The sequence below is a fragment of the Marmota monax genome, unplaced genomic scaffold (assembly GCF_021218885.2).
Source record: "Marmota monax isolate L192 unplaced genomic scaffold, Marmota_monax_Labrador192_F-V1.1 WCK01_AAM20220418_F8-fsc00036, whole genome shotgun sequence".
Classification (NCBI taxonomy): domain Eukaryota; kingdom Metazoa; phylum Chordata; class Mammalia; order Rodentia; family Sciuridae; genus Marmota; species Marmota monax.
In genome coordinates this window covers 3,057,592-3,083,434 of record NW_026694491.1, presented here as the reverse complement: position 1 = coordinate 3,083,434, position 25,843 = coordinate 3,057,592, and the positions used below count along the sequence as shown (strand labels likewise).

Sequence of the window (25,843 nt, the reverse complement as noted above, 5' to 3'; positions counted from 1 at the left end):
TGAATGGAGGGTGAGGGATGAGTGGCTTAGCCGAGAGAACTTTGGATAAGGAACCAGGCTCACATTATTCTATCCCTCTGCTGTCTCTCTGGAAAGGCCTGTCACCAAACACCATGTGTTGATTTTCCCATGTCCCTCTAAACACAAGCTCTGCAGTTTAGGGAATTAATCAATGTCATTGCAAAGGCAGGGGATATTAAGAAGGAAGTTACAGAGGTGAAATCTGGGAAGATATGAACATGGAGTTGCTGGATGGATAGAACTGAACTCTGGGCAGGAAACTGGATCCCCGAGGAATATCTCCTTTCAGTTTCTGGCAGCCTATGGTGCTTTGAATCCAGAACAGAATCTGTTTGTCATTTTACCATATAAATATTTATTGAGTATCTATCAAGTACCACACCCTGTTTTCGGCACTGGAGATGTGGCAGTAAACCAAGAGATCAAAAGTTCTAACTCTCCTAGAACTTAGCTTACAGAATTGACATTTACTGGGGAGAGAGATAAAAAATAAATACTTTCACACTTTTGATAATTCAAACTGACCTGCCAAGTGGACATTGGTGCCTTGGGAAAAACATAAAGCAAGGAAATTGGGTAGGTGTGCTGAGATGGACCAGGGATTTCAGTTTTAAATAGGGCGGTCAGGAAAGGCATCACTGAGAAGGTGATGTTTGAGTAAAGGCCTGAGGTGGTAAGAGGGTAAGCCATGTCAAAATCTGGGGTAACAGCAAGTGTGGTTTCCATTGGTTTAAGGTTCTGCTTACTTTGCAACCTTCTGGGATCAGTGGTCCTAGAGAATGAGAATCAGCAAAGGAGCTGGGCTCTGTTGATGGGATCCTCATGCATGTAGAAAGGACCCCCGAGTCTTGATAATGGTGGGGGCTTTTTCTTCCTATAGGGAAGTCCTGCACACCCTGTTAGCAGTGAAGCCCTCTGGTTTAGGAGAGTAAATCCCTAGGGGATGCTGTGGGGAGAGAGGTCCTTGTCCCCCAGTCCCAAGACTTCTGTCCATATAAAAGGACATCACTAAGTGCAATTCTGCTGGCCTCGTTGGCATCCTCCTCTGACCCAGGGAAAGGAAGTGATTTGTCCAGCCGTAGGTTTGAACAATAGAAGATTTGGACATGTGCACATGGTCTGCCTTTGCTTCTTGCTTCCTCTTAGAATCTGGATTGTGGGTTTTGTGTTCTGAATTATTCTCGGCTATAATGTAAACCTTGCAGCTCTGTTGATTCAGAGCCTCCTGTGGCTGGGTGATAATCCTGCCTAAATCTGGTGGTCAGCGTTACAAAGAAATAATAACTTGAATGTCCTTTTTGACCCCTTGGTCTTATTTCTCAATTAGTAAAACATTGGATGGGATGAGAAATGCTAGGTATTTGGGAATTCTTGCGCCCCAAGGTTTTATATCTATCATCCACCCACTCATCTACCTACCTACCTATCTACCTACCTACTTAATATTATCCATGTATTAAGTAGTCAGTGAAGAAACTTGTGAATGGATGACAGTTTTAAAGTGAGCTAGTGCTCTTAGCACTGACCTTGAGAACTCCTGCAACTTTAAAAAGTAAAAAGAGTAATGTAACTTAGATAAGTTTGTGCACTGTTCAAGTGGGGAGGCGACATTAAGAAAAAGAGACCTGGTTGGGTTGGTAGCTCAAAGATAGAACACTCACCTAGCACATGAGAGATTCTGAGTTTGATCCCTGGTACCCACTACCCCCTGACCCACCACACACACAAGAGAAAGAGAAAAAAAGGTGGGGGAAATAAAACAAACAACCTAAGTGACAGTTGTGTAGAATCAGACTTTTTCATATTAAAGGCTGCAGCTTCATATGCACAAATACACCCATCCCATTGCCCTGTTGAGTCTAAGTTTGAAAGAGTGGATCTAACTGAAGCTGTGTGGATTCATTCCTTACATAGCTACCTGGATTCCCCAGGGCAAACTTCACACTCCTGGCTTGGTCTTTAATGTCACTCTGTCCAACTGGCACTCTCAAAACAGGACGTGAGGTTTGGTTCACAATTTATGTCCTTGGGAGGGGAGACAGAAAGGGATAAAGGAGCTGGAAGTTCTAAAAAAAAAAAATGATAGTGGATGTGATCATAAATAAGGAGCATTCTCTAAGTGAGAGTGTGATGGGAAGGTTTGGAACGCTGCAGAGTTTTGAGAGACTGTGGAGAGATGGGAATATTTGAAAGACGTGCTGCTGAGGCCTGTTTGTTACCTTAACACCATCCCAGGGCGTTCTTGGCTTTAGGTTGCTTAGTGACTGCATTTAATTTTTCCCCCCTCTTCCTACATAGTTACTGATGAGCCTCAGGGCTCGTAATGATGAGAAAATCAAAATCGGAATCATGAGAAAAACAGGTTGTTTTTCTTTTGTATTTGCTAAGCACTAGGCTCATTCCTGTTTGTACACAGAAAGTGTAGCATCAAGAGGTACAAAAACAAGAGATACCATAATCCTCATTTTGGTTCGTTTGAGTAGTTGAATTAGGGTATAATGGGATTTGCTTATATTCAACTCAGTGATAAATGTGACACCCTAAACCAGCTTGGAGCTTCCTTGTGTAAACAAAAGACCAGAGAAATTCTCATTAGGATGAACTGTACTTATTAAACACTATTAAATTTTGAGGTAGATTTAGATTCTTTTCTTTAGATTGTAAAAGCCCTTTACTTTTGCCTCTTTTCTGCTCCATTATCTGTTGAATTCAATGCCACAGACACAAAAGTGCTCAATAAATAAACCCAGATTATGACAGAGCTGGCTATAAAAGCAAAATGGTACTCAAAATTGCCCAAGTAAGTTGGTTATAGTTAGATTTTTTTTTTAAAAGGCCATAGTGGCATCATTCAGTAGAATCCCCAGCTTCCCTTAAATGATGACAAAAAGTAGCCAGTGCTGTCTTTGTAATGCCTGTGAGTGTCTAGAATCAAAATGAATTAGGAGATAAGGTCCAGGAGACTCAGTGGAAAGCTTTGTCATGATTGGATAGAGGGTAGCATAATTCTAAAACTTTTCCATGAAGAATCATATATAATCATATGATAAGCTTTTCTACCCTTCTCAGAAAGGGCACAGGTAAACCTGCATTAACTTGTTGTGTGAAATAACAAATTACCTTGTCCCATGTGGCCCATTGTAACTGACTTGGTGGGCTTTGCCAATGTCCCTTCCCTGAGAGTTGAACTTGAAAGTTTCATGAATGATGGCTGATCTGAGACTCGTCACAACATTCCTTACGTAGAGTCAGTAACCCATAAAATCTCATCCCTTTAAAAAATGACCAGTTTTGAACAGATTTGTGAGAAAGTGTCCTTTATTTCTGTAAAATCATATTACTGTGCATAGGGAGGGAGTTAGAAGAGAAACCATCCTGAAATATTAGAATCGCCATCTTTTTTGAAGGTTCCAACTAGAAATAATTATACCTCCCATACTTAGGGACTCTTTGTTTTTGTAGAAATTTCATTTACACAGAAGAGGAAACCAGGTAGGATTTTTCCAAGTTGTGCTCAGGGATTGCTTGATGATGCCTCCAAAAGGCAGGAGCTTGGTTTATCGGCAGTTTTTGGCTGGATTTTCATAGCAAGCATAAAAGAGTTGAAGCAGCAAATGATTTATGAGTGTGCCTGATGGGTGGAGGATGGGAGGGAGGTTAGCTTCTCTAGCAATCTGCAAACCCACCTGCCCGTACAAAACCATTTCTCTGTGTGCGGGGAACGACCATATATATCTTTATTTTTAGTATTTTCAGATTCTGGCCTCCTTTATTGATTCACTTTTACCCCTAATCAGAATGTTTCTTGCAATTCTTCTGTCCTTGGATGTGCTTTGAAAGCCAATTGAGAGTGAGAGAAAAATGAGCAAATGCTTCAATTACCAACAGTACATCAGCTCCACCCTCTCTACTCTTTGAAAAGAAATTTCACTTCTTAAATTCTCATCAGGTTATCTAGAGTCCTCTTAATACTTGGAGACCAGCCCTGGGCCTGTGTGGCATGCTTTAGCTCTTCCCATTACCTTTCACAATGATGCTTCTTTGTCCCTCAAACTCCATCGTATGCAAATTTATGCTAATGACTATGTGCAATGCAAATATTTCAATTTGGTATTTATAATAGAGAAACCACTGACCAGCAGACCTGAAATTGAAGCTTAGATCAGCTCTCAACTGTGAGACTTCATGTGCTTTACTTAAGCACCTCTGTAGAACTGGGATCCTAATAACTGTCGTGCAGAACTAGGGTGAAAATTCAGTAGTTGAAAAGCTTGATAGTCTTTGAAACATCACACAGGCATTAGGAATATAGCAGAAAGTGCTCTCTATCTACCCAAATTCTTTCTCCTCTTCTTTGTGCTAATGGAGTTATGTCTGGATCTAATCCGGGACTGTATTTTGCAGCCATCCTTGTGCCTAGGAGTAACCTAGGGAGAAATACATACCATCTTTGTTTAGTTGTCTTGCAGTATGTCTCTGGTCTTGTATTTCAACATCTCCCCTTTCTGATGGACTTGGAGGGTTATTAGCACAATAACTTAGTAGAATGACATTGGAGGCCAAGTATCATCAGCAGTTTCCTGAATTGAATCCTGTGAGGGGGCTGGAGGGATCAGAGCTGTTAGCTGATCTAGAACACCTGCCCTGGGCCAGTGTGTGATAGATAGTGATAGATTTCTATTTTGTTGAGCCTTTGCATTTCCAGGTCTTTTTGTAACAGCAGCTTAGCCTGCCATAACTGATACCAGTATTGTTATTGAGTCCACGTTACTAGAGATTCATAGAGTAATAGAACAGCAAGGAGCCCTAGAGGTCATCTCACAAATAAAAATAACACTTGGAGAGGAAACAATTTTTCTTTGGTCCCAAAACAAATTAGTTACAAAACTGGAATAAAATCCAATTTTCATTTCAAAACTTTGCTTCTCTTTAGAGTAATACACATATGGAAGCTAATACCTAAGAGATGGTCCATTGCAGAACATATGGATAGATTCAGACAGTGCCCATGTAAAGTTTTCATAACCCCTTGTAGAAATGGCAAATTAGAGGGGTAGATGGAATTTTACCTAAGCTTTTGCACCAGGACCTTGCAAAAAAACTTTGGGGCTTCTTTTATCAGCTGACCCTCCAAGTGCCAGAGGAAATACCAGAATTGCTTCTGGTTCTGTGTGAGCAGGGACTTTGGGGAACACGGCCAACCTGACAGTGGTGCTGGGTGTGTTTTAGCCACAGCCACCCACCGAGAGCTGCTGTGCTCAAAAAGATGCATCTAAAATGGCTTCTCGAAACATAACCTAACTAGAGAGAGACAAGATTATGTTTTTAGCATTTGAACCAGAACACGCTCACTCTGCTTTAAAAGGTCTTGTGGGACTGAAAAAGCCCAGGGAAACAGGAGTTGCAGTTCTTATTAAAGGAGAGAAGTATTTTTATTCATTGTTTTTATTCACATCAGTTAATTTAACATGCCTTGAAGGGTCCTCTTCCAGGGTAGCAGTATTAAAGTAGCAGCTTACTCACTGATTATAAACAAACATTAGTCAAGTTTACTTACGAAAGTTGGTGCGTGGATAAAAACAAAAGCATTACCTCCTACCTGACAGATGGGATATGTCCCAAAGGTCTCTTCCGGCCTGGTGACAATATGCCATGTGAGAAACTTAGAACAGAATCCAAACTCTTTAACTGTGACTTGCAAATCTCTCGATGAGCTGGTCTGTACCTACTTCTCTCTGGTCTCAGGGGCTTCTGTCTTTGGCTTGCAGCTGCGATGCCCCACCTGGTCTTTCTGTTCTGCCACCATGTAACAGGTTGCTGTTTCATGCTGGAGGGTTTCGTAGGTATCATTCACATGCCCACCTATTTGTCTTCTTGGATCTCAACTTTAAATATCAACTCTTTAGAGATGTCTTCCCTGACCAGCTACCTTCCCATTATCAATACAGATTAACAACTTAGTTATACATCTGCTTATTTCTTTTCAGCTGGACATTAGTTTCATCTACTAGACAGTGACTTAACTAGCTGATGACTCATTTTGACCATAAAAGGGGCAAAGTTCAATTTAGGGATAGTCTATAACTCCATATTAAGGCTGAGCCATAGCTCAGGTTGGGAGAAACTGAAACCAAGAGACTAGAAATGCAGAGTAGGACTAGTGACCTGGATAGCATTACTTTGGGGTAGCAGACAAAACGGGGTGGACTCCCAAACAGAGGTCAATCTAGCATGGAGAGTTGAATAAAAAGACCAAGAAGGTCAAGGGCCTGAGAAGAAGCCAGTGAAGGTGAAGCAGGGAAAGAGGCAACTTCTCAGAAGGGCTGATGGAGACTCATCCACGTCCAGCTCTTCAGTGAGCATCTCCACACTTCCTGGATAGCCATGCCCAAGACCATTCCCCACAACTCTGAGGGACCAGGGTGATTAGAGTGTGTCTTGGTCCCCTCTTGGACTCGTGACTTTACCTCCCTCTGAAAGTGGTGCTTGTGTTCCTTGGGTCAGACAGCTGGAGAAAGGTTCTTTCCTCTCTTTTTACTCCTCCTTCGACCAGTTCTTAACTCTGCACAAATCCCAGTAGCAGGATGCTTTGCTACACAGCCCTGATAGCTGGCTTCCCTAAGAGCAGTTTTGCACCTTTGATCTAGAAGCTGTTTATAAACCTTGAGCGGCCCTTCTACGTTCCCCAGATTCTCATAACCCTATGCCCCATTCATACATCAAAACCCTCTTCAAGTTTTGCTTCTTTTCACAAAAATGCCCCTTGCCTTCTAGAAGGGTAACCCAGGAATCCTCCTGGTTTGTAGACTGCCCTCTAGTGCAGAATATTCTCTTCAGGCTCTGCCTTTCTGTTGTTATAGTAACAGCAGATGTGCCTTCTGGAATGTTATGTTTCCTGAGAACAATGTTGGGAGGATCATAAGAGATATTTACTTGGTCCCAGCTCCATTTCAGATTTAAAATAAAAAATCCTGCACCCAGAACTGTATTTATTTTCCTGATTTCTCGACAGGGCGACAGAACCAAATCTTGGGAAGAAGGACATGCCTCATGATGGAATCTGATCTCTAGCATGTTCTACTTTACTGAAGAAAACATACTGCTAATAATTTAACTGCACTTCGATTATCAGGATAAGTTGTGCAATAAAATATGCAGATAGAATGGAAACTTCGTAAGTGACAAATGATAAATGATATAAAGCAGTGGATAATTTTACTTAGCTTCGATTTTAATGTTTGTCAAATGAATGAAGCAATGTATTTATATGCAGAAAGCCACATTATCATAAATATATTTGCTAAAACAGGAAGAATAAATTGCGGTTAAATTTAGTAACATCTGATGTTATGTGTGAATGTTTATTTGTGATTAAATGTGAACAATTGCTCCTTTAAGGTAAAGGTCTGCGTATATGTGATTAATCAAATTGAAATGAAAGTACAGACAGCTCATGCCATGCCTAGTTATCAGAATGATTGATTTTAGTCTGTGCTTCTAGGTGAAAAAATATCTGTTAATAACCCCAGCAGCCAAACCCCTGATGTCCCTGATAGCTCAATGATTTGTGCACATTCTGCATTATTGGGCTCATTTGCAGGTATAGGGTCTACACAATGATCCATTGGATCACAAAATTATAACACGAGAAAAGTGACATCCAGATTTATGCAAGAGTTATGACTGCAAAGTGCATTTCATCAGTAAGAAGTTTAAAATTGCTGCTGTTGTAGCTGTCACCGGCATGTTATTTTCTTTGGTTTGTGTGTAGGCAAGACTGTCAAGGTTTTATCACACAAACTGGTGTTTTTGTGTGCCGTAGCTCCCTGCCTGCTGGTGACAGCCAGCCTCTGATCTGAGTTGTTATTAAGTCTTCAACTTTAAGATAGTACTTTACCAACTTGGTTGAATTACACTTGATCATAAATACCTTAATGTTTTACTGGGTATAAAAGGTGTAGAACAAAACAGAGAAACAGCTCCACAGTGAGTATTGGTGGATTGCAGATGGTGACTGTTACTTGTCATTGCTGTAAAGAAAAGTGGTGTCAGACTCAGAGTTCTCAGCTAAGGGTGCTCTTGAAATGAAGCACCAGGTTTCGCAGAAGACCTTGCATAAAGAATTTGGGCATCTTCTCCGTCCTGTCACCCATCATTTTCCAGGCTTAGCCACTATATCATCCAATTGTCAAACACGTTGGCCCCGCTCCCTCTGCCAAGGAAATTTGTTCTCTTTTATAGCTACCAGAAATTTGTCTCTGGATGCATGTCGATCCAAAACGTCTAAGGGAATTTATTTGGTACCAACTCTTTCAGATTAGGTTTTTTTTCCCCCCTTGTACCCACAGTTGTGTTTTGTTCCTTGCTCTAAAGAAACCAGGAGAAATGGACAGAGTCATAATGACAAATCGTGGCAGGAAAGCAGTGGATGTCTTTGATATGATGAAATATCATACCAAAGGCATTTTACCTTTGTGGAAAGAAATGTAATGCTAATAATTTTCCTGTACTTTGATCATTAGGTTATATTAGGAGGTAAAGTATAGTGGATGAATATAAGGAAAATGTCAAATGTTGCAAAGAATAGTATAGCTAAACCACAATGGATTCATTTATTTAACTTGCATTGTAATACTTATTAAATGAATGAAGGAATGTATTCAGAAATCCTTCCTTAGAAGGCTCTTTGCAGTTTTGTCTGGCCCGCCATAGGCACTCTGTAAATAGGAGCCATTGTTATTGCTATTATTCCTATTATAAGCAAGAAAGGAATGTAGTTATAATATGCATATTTATCTGGTGAATAGCTGATAATGTGAGCCAGAGCAACACCACAAGTGTAAAATGAGCATTCTTGAAGAAACTCATGACCAAGGGGCCAAACTTCCCAGAGACTTGGCTTTTTAATAGTTGAAGCCAATCCTGACCTGAATCTCTGGGGCTACATTATCCAATGCAGTAGCCAATAGCCACACGTGGTATTAACATTTGAATTAATTAAAATTCAATAAAAATAAAGATTCTGCTGGGAGCCATTAGCCAAGTAGGTATGACAATTTCCTTGCCAGTGTACCCCATGTTGCTGACATGTTGCAGTGACATTGAATGTAGGTGACCTTGTTCAAGGACCAAGGCAGATTAGGGTGTTCCCGGTTTTAAGATAATCGTGTTTAGGGCGTTCCCAGTTTAGGTTCCAGGTTTAAGGTTTAAGATTATTCCTGCTGGGAATAGGGCGTATCCTGCTGCCTGAGTTCCCCTTGAGTTCTCACGGGATTTAGACAGTATATTTTGGAGATAGAAGCCCAGTGGAGGTGGATTTGGGCAGAGAACGTGGATTTCCCCAGAACGTGATTGTAGACGGCTGGTGTGAGTTCGGGAATAAAGAGTTGCTGTTTGAATCTACAAGCTGTGTGGTGGCTCGTGATTGTGTGCCCAGCCAGACTGCGGCATTTGTGCCCAGCCAGACTGTGGCAGATTCAGTTGCTTTCTCTTAAGAGCCACATTCCAAAGTGCTCATTAGTCACATATGGCAAGTGGCTACCATACTGGACAACCAGAGAACGTTTCTATGAGAAAGAGTTGCATTGGGCAGCACCACTCTTAGTTAAACCCTGCAAAGATCTTAGAATTTGGAATCTAAAAGTCTACAAAATATAGGGAAAAAAATGTAATTAAGTGAGCACCACAGGTGTTTGTGGAAAACATTAGTAAGGAATCAAAGAAGGACAAATTGTGCCCTCAAAAGCATTTAACAATCTTTGTTTCTCTTGAGTGATTGTAACGGTTGGTAGAAATTGATAGGTTAACTGGGAGGATCAGCAGTTACCTTTCAGTATAACTGTCTGTGCTACTGAGGGATTTGGGAGGAAACTGTGGCAAAATTGGGACTGGAGTTCAGGTGACATGGGCACATGGCCCAGTACTCTGTCCTCCATGCCACCTCCCTCCCAGCTCCCAGGATCACTTTTATCCAGCATGGTATGTAGTCTAAGAGGAACGATAAGATTGTCATTTGAGGTTCCTGCCAGTACTATGGTCCTATGGCGGAGGCCATGGAGTCCTAAGGAATAACAATAGGAGGGAGAACAAAATCCATAGCAAACCCAGGTCCAAGGGAAAAGTAAATGGTGGCAGAATGATCCTGGAATTATAAACATTACCTTTAAAAAGTGGCTTTTTCAAACACAATGTGATTGGGTCCTTTCTCTTACACATCTGAATTTAGTCATGCATAGAAGGTAAGTAGACTCATTCCTGGTTACTCATTTTTTATGAGTAAATTCTCCATTATCCATCATATCATCATGAATTGTGTTACATTTATTAATGATACTTGATTAATCACAAGAGAGACAAGAGCTAATGTCTTCCTTGGTCTCGACAATTGCTAGGAATGCAACTGATGGCACTGCTTTCAGACTTTACTGGAATATGTGTGATAGTACATTGGCATTCTGTCACAGAGACAATATGAAACTATAGGTGACTTTGAAGACGTTTTTTCTCAGTGAAAGCTTCTCAACTTTCTTCATCTCTCTCTCTCTTTTTTCCCTAACAATTTAAGTCATTTTTGTTAGGGAAAGTTGTACAACACTGGCCTTGAAAGATTATTCTACATGTAACCTCCCAGGGAATTCGAATGTGGTAAAATTTGCTGAACTTCACTGAAATGAAAACTGAAACTGTCACTTATTGGAGACGGAAGTGGATCGTAAAACATTGTCAGCATTTTAAGTCTTGGGTGAAGCTTATAAATATTATTGATTGTTTTTAAATTAGAGAAGTGTCTGTGCATTCCATATCAATTTTAGTTCATTTTTTTTAGAACTCAAAAAATATATTAGAATTGTATTGCTGGCATGGACCTCAAATGACAATCTCGTCTTTCCTCCTGGACTATAAGCCACACTGGTTAAATGCAATCCCGGGAGCCAGGCTGTAAGCAGGGAGGTGGGATGGAGAACAGAGAGCTGAGCTGTGCACCTGTGTCACCTGTATTCCAGTCCATTTTTAGTTTCCTCCCAAATCACTCAACATCACTGTATCTCAGTTTCCAAACTGACTAAATGAGAAAAAAACGAAAAAAACCAATCTCTAGTTCACTTCTTATATAACTAGTTTTCTGTTGCTGCATGACAAGTTTAATACCTGTTTATTAACACAGTTGTATAAGTCAGAAGTTCAGGAAGGCTCCATTAGCTTCTTTTTGGTTAGGGACCCTCAAAATTAAGGTCAAGGTGTTGGCTGGACTGGACTCTTATCTGAATACCCTAAAGAACAATCTATTTCCAAACTCATTTGGGTTACAGGGTTAGGTTCCTGTGATTATGCAAAGGAGGTCCTTAATTTCTTGCTGACTGTGAGCTGGGGGTCATTCTTACCTTCTAGAGACCAGCTATATTCCTCATCCCTGGCCCAGGACTCATGTCATTAAATCCAGTGGGTAACTCACTTTTGCTTATCTTGAAGTCAATTGATTAATAACCTAATAACAAATACAAAATACCTATCGCCATGTAACATAATCAGGGGCACTGTATCTCAACATATTCACCATGGAAGGAACTAGGAGTATTGAAGAAAGCCATTTGGTAATTCTACCTAGCTTGCTAACCCTAGAAACCTTTGACTACATCCTCCAAACCCACAGAGAATGCCTTTCTGTGAGGCTCCCTGCTTCCTTCTCCTCTATCTGGAAATCCTTCCCTGGTATCTACTGTTAGGTTCTCTTGCTGCAATTTAAACTCGTTGCTTCCAGTTCTACCTGTATTCTTAAATCAAGTTTTACCACAGTATATTCCTTAGTACCAGGAGACAGTGGTATGTTTCTAGAGCCTGTTGTTCATTTCAATACACAGCCAGAACATTCTCAGTGATGTAGAGGAATCTGACACAGGAGAATGGACATTTGAGATCTAACCAACTCTAGCAGGTGCTCAGGCAGACCCTTGTATAAGAAGGGGCAAGGGCATCTTCCAGGACACTTCCCAGTGAGCTGCAAATGATAGGTAGAGGGTAGAGCAATCCCACTTTCCTCTCCTAGGTGCAGGCTTTGCTCTGTTCAGGACATTTATAGTAAGCAGTCTTTTTAAATAAGGTTGATCTTTCCTGAATCCAGCACCTTTGTGGTGACTTAAAGTGATTTGGGTTGCAATGATTTTTATTCATGATTTCTACTGTACAAATAAATGGAACAAACTCTGAAAGTACAGATGATCCAATAGATGAAAATGAAAATCACTACCTTCCTATCATCTGGAATTCACCTTATATTGGATTGCATATCTTTCTAGATATTGTTCTATGATGTGTGCATAGAACAATTAATTTTAAAAAGTATATTATACATATTTGACAATTTATAGTGGAAGAATTTCATACTAATAAAGATATTTCTATGACATTATTTTAAATGGTTGCCCCTAATATTTGCTTTTGTGGTTATGTATTTATTCAGACATTTGTGCTAAACATTTGGGTTTTCTTTTTTTCCCATTTTTATAAAAAGCTATAAAATACTAGATATTTTGGCATATGCTAAACTACTTAGGAAAAATTTCTAGGAGTTGCTTAAGGAAACTGAACATTAAAATATTTCATAATCTATTGGCAATGCCTTCTAATTGTATGATGACCATTAGCTAATATGGAATCATACAAAGAACACTGGGTTTGTGGTGAAGACAGGTTGGAGTTCCTCTTTTATCACTTACTAGCTCTATAATTTTGATCAGATAAGTCCCCTGACCCTTGTTGTCATATGTAAAATGGGAATAACAGCATTTATTGCATCCACTTGAAATAGTTATATGCAGGTGAAGAGAGATGACTTACAGGAAAAGGACTTTGAAAATGATAAAGTGATGTCAATATAAAACATCTATTTATCCCTCTTTCTAAATAAGGCCAGTGGTCCTCAGGCAAATAGTCCATCATATCTCATTTAATTTTACCTCTTTTGGAAATTAATTATACTAACATCCCCCAAGAATGCACAGGGGTTTTGATGAGACACCAGCGAGTAAATCATTGGCCTTCATCTTGTTCCCAAGCTGTGTTTCCATCCTGGTGTGCCTGTTTCTTTTCTTGCACAAAAAGTCTGCATCTTGGGAAGTTTAAAAAAGTTTATGACTTGGGAAGTCCCTTTCTTATGGTGACTGTATTTGTTTTTTTTTTTTTTTTCTCTCTTGTTTGTTTGTTCCCCTTGCTTTTTCAAGTTGGCTATTGGCTAGGTCCCCTGCTGATCTATTATGTTCTCTATGAGGTTGTCTTTATTGGTACTCATAGGTGGCACTTAGCACTCATATGGCACTTTTCATCTTGAAAGCACTTTACAGACATTAGCTAATTAATTTTCACATCACAGCATGATAGGTAGGGAGGGAGCTAATCTAAGCATTTGAGCTATGGCAATGAAAGGTGTGTTACAAGTACAATAAATTATTTTTTATTATTCTTTGGAGGAGGAAGAGATGGTTATGTAATTCATCCCAAACCACAAAAGGCATTTGCATTACAGCCGAAATTCAAGCCTAGTCAGATAAAGTTAGTTGGAGCCCTGGCTCTTGGCTGGTGAAACCTACCTGTCAGCTTCCCCTTCCACTTCTCAAAGGAGCAGCATTACTGGTCCCTGAGTCACTGTCTTCCCTCCTTCCCTTTTTGAGTGATGGTACTTACTGAAATGAACCTGATAAGGAGTTTGAAAGGGTTTCAAGGAGGCCTCCAAGCTTATGAGAAGGAAGGGTGGGTGACAGCAGGAGGCAAGGCCCCATACTGGGCAATTATGGTGGGATTCTAATTTGCTTTTGAAATCTTAGACTTTTCTAATTGGCAAAACCATGATATTGTCTTTGCTTGGGCAGTTGGGAACATAGAGAGGGCCACACCCCATTGACCAGACTTTCATAAGCTGTAGGACTAGAGCGCTTAAGAATGGAGAGGAACTTTGCATTAGGCAGAGGGGAGTGAAGAGAGGGGAGGGAGTATGGGGGTAGGAAGGAGAGGAGAATGCATTGGACATTATAACCCTATGTACGTATATGATTACATGACTGGTGTGATTCTACATCATGTACAACCAGAAGAATGAGAAGTCATACTCCATGAATATATGATGTGTCAAAATGCATTCTATTGTCATGTTATAACTAATTATAACAAATTTAAAGAATTATATCTCAAAATTTTAAAAAAAAGAGTGGAAAGGGAGTTCAGGAAGCATAAAACCTAGAAATGTTGGCTCTGAATTTTCTTTTCGTCCTCTGGACCTCCCCAGAGCTGACAGGCACAGCCCACCCTTCCCTCCAATTGTGAGTGTGCCAATCAGAATCTCCAAAATTGATTTCAGAAAAGAGAGATTACTCAGTTATGAGGAAAAAATCTCCTTGCTGGAAAGTTCCTAGGGGGAACCCAAGACTGGTGGGCTCAGAACTCAAAAGACTTTCTCTCTTCAATGAAATAATGTATATTCTTGCAGGAAAATATATGATTCAATTTTCCCATGTCCTGAAATGTAGTCAAGACTTGCAAAAATAATAATTTAGATTGTAAAACATTTAGACTTTGGAAATCGGCAAAGACTGGGAATGGTGGAGGAGGAAAAGCCGTCAAGAGCAAACCCTGAGGTCGGAGCCACTGGGCAGCAGCTCTTCTCTGACAGTTGGGTTTGTCTGGTCTCTATAATTTCTTATGCCAGTGTGTGTCAATCTGAACACCTAGGCAGATGGCCTAAATAAGAGGGGAGATCTGACATTTAGCTGTTAATTTATTTTACGGTGTGGGCTGTCATGTATTATACATGAGGTAAATAAAAGTGATGGACTAATTATGGAAACGTGCACTGCCTTCCAATTACTCTTGGATTACATGTTTAATATTTTGAAGTATTCCAATTACAGGGAGAGTTGTCACCACAGCGAATTTTATTTGTGGAATTCCAACTTTATCTGCAGGGAGGCTCAGCTGATTTTCTGCTAAGTAAATGAACACCTTAGACTTTCCAGTAGAATGAGGGTTGAGGTGTCTCTGTGTGTGTGTGGGTGGGGGGGTGCAGTTATATCATATTTTAGACTTTTATTTTTGACAACCTATTTCACAGTTGACTGGCCTCCCCCACCAAAACTGGGTATGTAGACCACTTTGAAATAGTAGATCCACATTTATTGTCATAAAAGGGCAATGCCCTCATTTTTTAAAGATCACTTTTGCTTAATTCAAGATCTGTAACTTGTTTTGGTCTATGAACTTTAACATATTTCTCTCACGAACGATTTGATTTGGAGAGGAATGGATCAACCCTGCAAAATGGTTTAACATTATCCAAATGTCTGGTTAAAAATTATACAGTAATTAAAAACAGAAGCAACCAAGTTCTTTCAAGCTCAGGTTAATGGTAATATAAGGAACAATGCCAAAGTTTGAAAACTAGAGGATTGCTTTACTTTGTGTGTAATGACTTGAAAACACAAAATTTTGTTTTGATTTGGACTTACATTCAATTTATCCTAACTACCTAAATAAGAGACATCTTTCTCAATTTTATTTTATTTTTATTTTATTTTTTTTTAAAGAGAGAGAGAGAGAGAAAGAGAGAGAGAGAGAGAGAGAGAGAGAGAGAGAGAGAGAGAGAGAGAGAGAGAAAATTTTAATATTTATTTTTTAGTTTTTGGTGGACACAACATCTTTGTTTGTATGTGGTGCTGAGGATCGAACCCGGGCCGCACGCATGCCAGGCGAGCGCGCTACCGCTTGAGCCACATCCCCAGCCCCTCTCAATTTTATAAAAACAAAATTTTATAAGATGGAAGGTTTTTGTTTGTTATTGCTTTTTAATTCAAGATAATTATTGTCTGAACCGGAAATCACACATTTTATTTTGATCTTTTGCAAAAAGTGAGCTTCATACAGTGAAGTAAATAGCTTTATTATAAAAGAAAATGCAATGTCTTTTATGGTTTTAGCATTATATTCATAAGTGGTGACATTATTTTTATATGCCAAAAATTATATATGCTCATATCTAATCTCATTCCAAAAAAAAAATCATTAGAGACATCTTATGTGAATATATAAACCCAAACAGGCAAATTATAAATGAGTTATTGGTTAGGAACAGAGAAACATATAAATAGAAAATTAAAACTTGGAGAAGAATTTGAACATTTAGAAGAGCTAAAAAATGAGCCACAAGTGGGCTCTGCTTTTCTTGGTATCTGAGTAAAAAAGGAAATAGGATTAATTCTTTAAGAAAAATGACTCACCAGGTACAAACAAACCTGTTCCTTAGGGTAAACAAAGCTTTTTTTCCCAGGTAATTAAGTTGCTTATAATAGTTTATTGCTATAATATAATATTAATATATGAGCATACATTTTTGGAAATATTCTCATTAAAGTTTTTATTATTTTGTGTCTGTTTTTTTCCATCACAAAACTGGAGCATGATCACTTAAAATAACAAACATTTCTTTTTTAAAAATTTATTTATTTATTCTAATTTGTCATATATGACAGCAGAATGCATTTCAATTCATAGTACACATATACAGCATAATTTTTTATGCCTCTGGTTGTTTACAAAGTAGAGTCATACCATCTGTGCCTTCATACGTGTATTTAGGGTAATGATGTCCATCTCATTCCACTGTCTTTCCTACCCCCATGCCTCCTCTCTTCCCCTCCCTCCCTTTGCCCTATCTAAACTTCTTCTATTCCTCCCAGGCTCCCCTCCCCACCATACCCATTATGGATCAGCATCTACATATCAGAGAAAACATTTGGCCTTTGTTTTTTTGATATTGGCTTAATTCACTTAGCATAGTATTCTCCAACTCTATCCATTTACTTACAAATGCCATGATTTTATTCTCTTTTAATGCTGAGGCATTTCTTATTGCTTTCTGGTATGTGGGTTTTTTTGGTCTGTTCTGGTTTGGCTCTGGTGCTGGATGGTCTAGCATGGTGTCAGCTAGGAATGTTGGACTGGCTGGACTCAACATCTGCATGAGCTCTCATCCTCTAGAAGGCTAAACCAGACTCCTTCCCATGGTGGCAGAAGGTTCCTAGTGGCAAGAGAGACCAAGCTCCAATGAACAAGCACTTTCCAAGTATCTGCTTACATCATGTTTGCTTTTATTCTATTGGCCATTAAGATAATGAATAAGATGCATGGTCAACCAAGATTCAAGGAATATAGAAAGATACTGTCTCTCTTGATGGCAAGAACTAAAAGTCTCATTGCAAGAGAAGGGAGGAATTACCCTGGCTATTTTTGAAACAATCTGTCACAGTCGGGAAACTAGTTTTCTGTTTATCATTCCCCATTGACCATTAAGGATTAGCCTGGAGTGGAGAAGGGTGTTACATCAGCGGCCACCCTCACCTGTTGCCTCTCATGTCTGAATGTACCCTTCCATATGGATGCCCTGTGATAGCCAATGGTGTTCCTTTAAACATTTCTCCTTAGAGTGAGCAGGATCGGAAACTTTCTCAGTAGAGGGCACTGGAGGGACACTGCAAGAAGAACAAGCTTCCTGAACTTTCTGCAGACCCACAGGTCAGCAATATGGGTGTGAGGATGCTACACAGAGCCTTCCCCATTCAAAGGCCCAGAACATGAACATTCTGTGTGTTAGCAGCCTTGACCGGGTGAGAACCTTTTCTCTGTGTGTTCCATGTGGTAACAAGAACTCTGTGAAACATACAAGCAACTGTGTAGGGCAAATCACACACGGAGCCACCAGCACACCTTGAAAGTACGTGGGTTCCCACTGTGCACGCATGGCACTGGCTGCTGATCCTCTGCTTCACGGTCTGCTCCCCACAGCATTGCATGGTGTCCAGCAACACCCACCAGCTCAGGCAGGCTAAGCCAGCAAACTCTTCTGCCATGCCGAGGCTGAAGCACACCTTCCTCCATGATGTCTGAACCCCTTCCAAGTTCTTCCTTCCTTGGATGCCCCCCCTCAGCCCTAGGGTACCATATAGAGTTTTTCTTTATAATTCATCTTTAATCAGAAAGGACAACCCTTATGTTTAACTTCCCCTGATTAACTTAGTGTGTGAATTCTAGATGGAACTCAAACTGCTACCAACACAATGGATAGAAAACAAAAAAGCTGGAGAAAGGTCTCCCTCATCCTGCTGGGAAAACTCAGGAAGATGAGAAAAAAAAAAGGAATGATAGGAAGAAGAGAAATGGAAGTAAAGGAAGATAATCATTTCTCATCTCCTTTTCTTCAGGGCAGAAGCCAGAGATCCAGGTTTTGGACACTGAAGATGCCAGTTCCATGTAGAGGAACTAGAACTCTTAGACATGGTTGACTAGAGTCAAGGTATAAACTCTTTGACAATGTCCTGGCAGGTATTTTTATTGTTTTCTTTAAAACGAAAGTAAAAATATGAATATCCTATGAGCCAGGAATTTCAATTCTAGGAATTTACCCAAGAAAAAATGAAAACACATGTCTATGAGAAGACTTATCCAGGAATGTTCAGAGGAGCTTTTCCCTAATAAACATACACTGGAAATAATCCAAGCGACCATCAATTGGAATATTTAAAGAATGTGGTATCTTCATATGTTGAGATGCTGTTCAGTAATAAAAGGGATATATTATTAATACATTATTTTGCAACAGCATGGATCAATCTCACAGACATTTATTCATCCTTTCATCTATCCTTCCATCCATCCATTTATCTATCATATTTGATATCAATATATTTCTACCTAAACACTTAACTAGCTATATTTGTTCATAGTGGTGTGAAAAAAGCCTCATTCAACAAAGTAGAGTATTATTCCATATGAATCTCTAGAAAAGTGAAAAGTAATCTATATTGGAAAAATTTCAGACCATTGGTTGCCTCTGGGAGCTGGAGGTAAGAGTTGAGTGGAAGTAGACATGAGCGTTTCCTGGGGTGGTGGTGAAGTTCTAGTGTCTTGATAGAAATTTGGATAGCACAGAGGTATGCATGTGTATGCATTGGTGAGCATCCACAATGGTGTAATTTAGATTTGAATATTTCATTGTATATGAGTTATGTAATGCAAGTATAGCTACTCAGTCATAAGTATGATGAACTATTTAGGCAGCAGCATACAGATATCTGAAATTTACTTTGAAATATGTCAAAATAATAAAATATATTGGTGGATTGGTAAAGGAGAAGGACAGATGGATATATATGTGATAAAAGAAAAATATTCTTAAATTTGAATGGTAATAACTGAATGTAGCTATGTAAGTATTTACTCTAAAATTCTTCCAACTTTGCTGTATATTTAAAATTTTCTTAAGGAAAATTTTTTTTAAAGTGCCAGTTAGGCATGGGGGAGCTTCTCAGCACTCAGCCTAGAAACATGCTTCCCTGGCCCCTGAGGGGAGACTGTGCACATCAGGAGAAGCCTCTTGCACAACTGTTTCAGCATGACATGGGGTGAGGATACAGGGTAGAGGCATAAAATGGGTGGATAGGGCTCCAAGGCAGAGCTCCTGGTGCCTCAGGCTTTGGTGTGATGTACTTACTATGCAGAAGATTTCAGGTGCCCCAAGATGAGGACTTCGGGGTGCTGAAGGTATCTGTAATTGGCAAAGTTTTGGGGTCAAGGTGAAGAAGTTACATGAGTAGCAAAAGGCCAAAGCTTATAGAGTAAGGGCTAATATGTGGGTATTAGCATGATGTTCAAAGGCAAAGGATTAGACAAATGTCAGGAGTCATCTCTTCATTTACTCATTAATTCAACCAACACTTCTTGAGCAACTACGATGTACTAAAGAGCACTCTAACATTTGAAGATACAATAGTAGCAGAATAGAATAGAATATTTTGCAACAGCATGGATCAATCTTACAGAGATTGATCATGTCAAGTCTCTATGGTTATAAAAAGCTTATATCCTGGTTGGGTGGAGTGGGGGGTGGGGAGAGGAGGGGTGGGAGGGAGAGGGAGAAAACAGGAAATGTGTCAGATGATTGTAGATGCTATAGAAAACCTAAAGCAAAGGAAGGTGATAAGAAGTATCAGAATAGAGGGGTTAGTATTTTATACTGAGAAGGACTTCCATATAAGGAAGAGACATGAAAGATACATAGGTATAAACCACGTGGCTGTCGTAGGTAGGAACATTCTAGATTAAGGGAATAACTAGAGCAAAGGCCCTGAGGTCAGAGCTTGCAATCCATCTTTTTAGAAGAGCTGGGTGGTCAATTTGACTTGAATCAGCAAGAAATAAAGCAGTAGAACCTGAGATCAGACAGGATGTGGGAGATCAGAGCAGATAGACCAAGCTTCACTTTGAGTAAAGTAGAAAGGCAATGGAAGATTTTGAGCAGACACATGTATATCAGAAAGAACATTATCTAAAATTTTTAAGGCTCATACTGGCTGTGTGCAGAAGAGACTGAGGAAAGGAGTTGAGAGTGACCCCAAGATTTATGGTCTGGCTCCTGAATGATATGTACATGCCATGGTAAGTGGAAGGGAGGATGTCAGAATTCAGATTGGACATGTTGAGTCTGAGATGACTTTCATTCATCTAATTGAAATTGCCAGGTAGGACACTGGTCAAATGTGTGTGGACTTCAGAGGAGAGTGCTGGTCTGGTCTGTTGATATAGATTTGAGGGTTACTCCAGATGGATGCTATTAAAAGGCAGGAAGTTGTAAAGATCAGCTAGGGAATAAGAAGAGAAGACCAGGGGCTCAAGGCTCGGGACATCAGGAGCAACTAACCAAAGGGACTGAGCGGGTAGGCCATGGGGAGGACCAAGATGGGATGGTTAGAAGCCCAATCAAGAAAGTGCTAGAAGGAGGAAGGAGTAACCAATACATTAAATGTGGCTGATGGCCCAGGAAGCAGAGAGCAGCCCTGTCTAGCAGCTCTGCAACATATCAGCAAGGAGGCAGGGGATACTATGTGCATCCACAACAGGTCACATAAAACCCCGCTCAATTCCACATCTCCAGTGACCCCTGGGAAGGAGCATGGCAAGGTCGAGGAGCCAAAATACTAAAACACAGTGTTTGGTAAGAGACTGCTCATATCATTTTATTGGATTAACTCCACCTGTCAGATTAAAAGGTTCTGCCTCGCAAGAATCAGCTTTGAGGGAGAATGATTGATTTATTTATCAAATAAAGAAATAATGAGTAAATGAAGCTACCTTTTCTTTGCACCTCTGAATGTGTGATAAGTAATTAAGTAACCTCACCTCATTAATAAATGGTCCTATTCTGAAGGGCCTATGTTTTCATACACTTGACTAAAATACAATTTTCATTTAAAAATGTAATTAAAAGTACAGACATACGCTTCCCATGAAAGCTGACTGCGAATGAGGTGCATAGTCCGTCATAATGCAGAGGTCACACAAATGTGTCTGCAGCATACACCACACAGAGTGTGGAACGGTGCTGGCCATTCAGTAAGTATTTGTTAATGGAATAAATTCACTTGCATTTTAAAAGTTTCTTTACTTTCTGTAAAATGCTCTCAGGATGAGATCACACTATGGTTATTTCTCTTCAAGACTGCCCTGGGTGTTTACCTGGCAGTATAGGAAGTATGGCAACATGGTCAAACCAAGAATGTCTTAAGCCAGCAAAGAGAAGTTTAAAATCAAGGAAATACTTAAAGTTCTTGTTTCATGCAGCACCCTGTATCAGGCACAAGGTCCTCAATTTTTCTTTTGATGGTTAGAGCTCCTGCTTCTGACAACCTGTTAGAACCCCACAGTATCTGAGCCAGTCTTTTTGTTTACAGATCAGGAAGCCGAAGATCTGGGAGGCTTTGGGATCCCTCCAGATTCCTGATTAGATAATAGTAGTGATGATTCTTGGGTTAGATTCTGTCTACTTTTTCTTCCAAGCCCCTGCCAATGATCTTTGGTTCATATAAGCTATGTTAATTTTCTTCTCGACTCAATAGGACCTCCCAATTTAAAGACAATAATTCTGCAAAGAAGACTGAAAATGGTTAGTATTTGCAAAATACTTATGTCTACGTAGTGTTTGTTTTCCACGTTCCTCACCTGGCAAAAGAAGTGAATCATCTTTGACTACAGAGCAGAGGTAAAGAACTCTAATACCTTTAAGATGCAAATGAACAGTCCATATGGGGCTGTGACAAAATGAACAGTTCTTATGGGTCTGTGGCAAAATAAAGAGTGTGTGAATTAAAAAGACGGCTGATGCCCAACGCCAGCCAGTGTTTGGAGACCTACTGTGTCATCTCTTTCCAAATTTTCCAGAACTCTTCATTTCTTTGTGAAATTTCCAATTTTGCACATTGGCCAGTAATTCAACATTTCAAAAAATTAGGAAAAGAAAACATGGTGCAGATAAAAAGTTTTAGATGAGCAGACTTGTCTGTGGCTTTGGCCTGAGGCTTCCTTTTTGAAGCACTGGTGTAGAGGTCTGGGGTTGTTTTGGAATCTCTGTCATTAAAAAACTGCTCTGAGCCTAGCGCTGTAGGAATTCCTATGGATAGGGGAGAAAGGGAACGTATGGTAACTTACAGAGTGTTTCTTTTTTTTTTGGAAGTTCCTATTCAGTTGGCAAGACCAGTCCATATGTATGCACGCAAATATATATTTATGTGATAACTGGGAAGGCATGTAATCAATATTCGACTGGATAGTGTGAACTACAAAATCTAGAGGATGGTTAATAAAAACAAATTAAAGTGCATGCTGATTATTGACATATTTCTTCTCAAATGCATTTTTTTTCCTCTTTTTGCCTGATCTGTGAAAATAGATCTGGGACCTTAAGATATTTTTGCTTCACCAGCTGGTGTGATGTTGAGCTTTGCCATTGTAGCAGGAAAGGGTTTTGCTTCCTGGTTTTGAAGTGCTAGCTTGGCAGCCTTCCTCAACGGCTTCTCCAGTGCCTGCTTCCCTAGTACTCATGGCTTCTCCTGTTTCCAACTCTTTCAGTGCACAGCATATCCCCATGCCCGTGGGCCAGCAGCCTCCTCTGGCTCCTGCCTCGGGCAATGTTGTATTAGATTGCTTCCATGAGATACCTCATGGTGAATAGCTTTCCCTGGGACCCTAGACAATAGCTCTCTGAAAATTTCCAGAGAAAGAATTTCCAGCAAGTTTCACCAGCATCTCACACTGCCCATTTGGTGAGCCATGGTCCTGCCTTTGCCAGGATCTAGATCTCAGTCCTAGGAATAGTGGCCATTCCTTAGAGCTGCTGTTTGGATGCTCTTTAGTTTCTCTACTTCTTATTGCCAATTCCTTGTTACTACAATGTCCTCCTATAGCTAATGCTTTTCTGTGTTAAAAAATTTACTGTTAAAATTACCATGCAGTTTTGATCTTCTGACTGGACCAAGATTGATATAGAGTGCTGTTCTCTTCCCCCAAATTCAAAATGATTCCTCCATAAGCCATGTCTGAGCTATAGACTATGCCTATCTGCCCTTCCTCCACTCCTATCTTTTTTTAGTTGTTGAACTGGGGATTGAACCTTGAGGTGATTTACTACTAATCCACATTCCCAGTCCTTTTTATTTTTTAATTTTGAAACAGAGTCTTACTAAGTTACTGAGGGTAGCTTAAAATTTGAGATCCTCGTGCCTCAGCCTACCAAGTATATGGGATTAAAATTATAGTCATGCACCACAGTAATTGGCCATTCTGACCTTTTGATTTTTAGTTCACCTTGATTCTTGTCCTCCTGAGAGCTGATTTACAGAGGAGGTACTGGCTCAAATCTGACCAGAATATTTCCCATGGTTGTTACAAACTTCAGTTGGGGTGATAAAAATATTCTATATTAGGGTTGCAATTTTGATTATGTGTGGGTGTACAAATTCATTAATACCCATTGAAAGGTATGATTTAAATGGGTATGTTTATTGTAAAAATATATATATCTTAATACAGAGAGTTTTCAAAAAAGCTATGTTCTGAAATTAAAACTAAGACTATAATCTGCCAGGGGCCTTTGCTCCTGCCTAGTGGGAAAGGTCAGACTGGAGAAGGAAGCTGACAGGCAGGCAGGGCAGGATGCCAGACAAGGAGAGCAGAGGCTTGCAGGTCTGGTCCTTGTTCCTTTGTTATCCAAGAGTAGATCTACCCTTTTCTTTTCTGCTATTTAAACATCTTGTGAGCTAATAAATTCACTTTTTTGAATAAATTCATTCCATATGAGTTTCTTTTACTTGTAACCAAACCATTTTATATAGAGACAAAAGGTTGTCTTGGGCAGAGCCAGTCAGAGTGAGCAAAGATGAGCCAGATCTTCTAGGGTACACACAGAAGAGGCAGAAAGGCCCTGCAGGTGACACGATAAAGAAAGCACAACAAAACATTACAAAGCTCATGACATATCATATTTCATACATTTGATTCAAACAGATTATGAACTCCCATTCTTACCCCGTATACATGTTGCAGATTCACATCGGTTCCACATCCACTTTTTTACACACTGCCATACTCGTGTCTGTTGAAACTCTGAGGATGGTTTAGCGCCGGGAATTCTATCACTGGAATTTGCTTCATTACTAGATTGAACAACAGAAAACACATTATTTCTCAAGCTACTAGGAAAAAAAAACACCAACCATTTACCTGTGATTTAAAAGAAAAAGAAAACCTGTTTAGAACCTGGAAGGGATCATTTTAATAAAAGTTATAAATTTAAAAAAAAAAGAAAGAAAGAAAGCACAACAGAGAATAAGGACACATGTGGCGCCTGTGGAGACCGGCTCGCAGAGTCCAGCAGTTCAGAGCAGGAACTTGGAAATCACATGGATTTGGGTTTGAATATTAGCTTCACTGCTTGCAAACTAGCGTCTAGAGTCCCAAGGTCTCTAAGCTTCAGGTAGTTGTTGAAGGAAAGTTTAAATGAGATTAAGTACTTAAAACATGATAGTGACAGAGACATTATTAGAAATGATAAGAAAAATAGTAGTGGTAGTTATTCATGCTTGTGATGATCGAAAAATAGCACTTATAAATACGATTATTTAATTCCAAATTAGTAATTGGTATAATTGATATCGGTCTCTAGGAAACTTATTAACTAAATTGCAAATACTTACAAAAGAAATGGGTGATTCCTAAGCATTAGCAATGGCTCACTGAGATCAGGTCATGCCAACTTATTTTCTATTCTGTTCAGTGGTTTTATAAGATAGAGGGTGTATAAGGATGTTACTGACATGGACTGTCCATTTAAGAAAGATAATGGATAAAGAGACACCATAGCTTGAGTTGGACACTTTCAGCTGAGGCTACCTCTTTTCGCAGAGTTTCCTAGATTTTTTTCTTTTTTCTTTTGGTGGGGGGTTGGTACCAGGGATTAAACTCAGGGGCACTCAACCACTGAGCCACATTCCCAGCCCTTTTATATGTTTTATTTGGAGATAGGGTCTCACTGAGTTGGTTAGTGCCTCGCTTTTGCTAAGGCTGGCTTTGAACCTGTGATCCTCCTGCCTCAGCCTCCTGAGCTGCTGGGATTACACGATTGCACCACCACACCTGGCCAGAGTTTCCAGTTTTTAGAAAGCTTATCCTTTTATTGATCCTAAATTTTTACATTTGCATCTTGGTTCTGCTGTTCAGAAAGGCACCAAAATAAAACTGATTCTTCTTCCCGGTTCATGAAGATCCCTCTCTCTTCCTTTGGATATTTTTTCCTTTGTTATATCAATCTTCAGTTCCTCCTACTGATTATCCTCTGTTCTCTTACTGAGTCATTTTAACTGATACCCAGGGTCTTCCCTTCAGGGCCTCCTTGAGACACATCCATTTGGGAATGTGATCCCTTTTTACAATTGGTTGTATTATTCCTGATGTTTTC

At 39.7% G+C, this 25,843-nt stretch overlaps 2 long non-coding RNA genes across 4 annotated transcripts in view; one reads left to right on the top strand and one right to left on the bottom strand.

Moving 5' to 3' along the window:
- Positions 1 to 7,834, top strand: part of LOC124075773 (uncharacterized) — a 79,634-nt gene extending 71,800 nt beyond the window's left edge. The window contains exon 4 of the long non-coding RNA XR_006846153.2: positions 7,034 to 7,834. This is a non-coding gene — a long non-coding RNA (uncharacterized LOC124075773). The remainder of the gene's footprint in view (positions 1 to 7,033) is intronic.
- A 7,994-nt stretch (positions 7,835 to 15,828) lies between these two features.
- LOC124075676 (uncharacterized) lies at positions 15,829 to 24,764 on the bottom strand. Of its 3 annotated transcripts, none has more exons than XR_006846130.2 (4): positions 24,610 to 24,764; positions 24,415 to 24,542; positions 17,778 to 17,989; positions 15,829 to 17,080 (listed from the first exon to the last, which is right to left on the bottom strand). It is a non-coding gene; the product is annotated as an uncharacterized LOC124075676 (long non-coding RNA). The 3 variants fall into 3 exon arrangements; XR_009224443.1 differs by having other exon boundaries at positions 24,635 to 24,764; XR_009224442.1 differs by lacking the exons at positions 15,829 to 17,080; positions 17,778 to 17,989 and adding an exon at positions 23,869 to 24,310.
- Between the last annotated feature and the right edge of the window lie 1,079 nt (positions 24,765 to 25,843).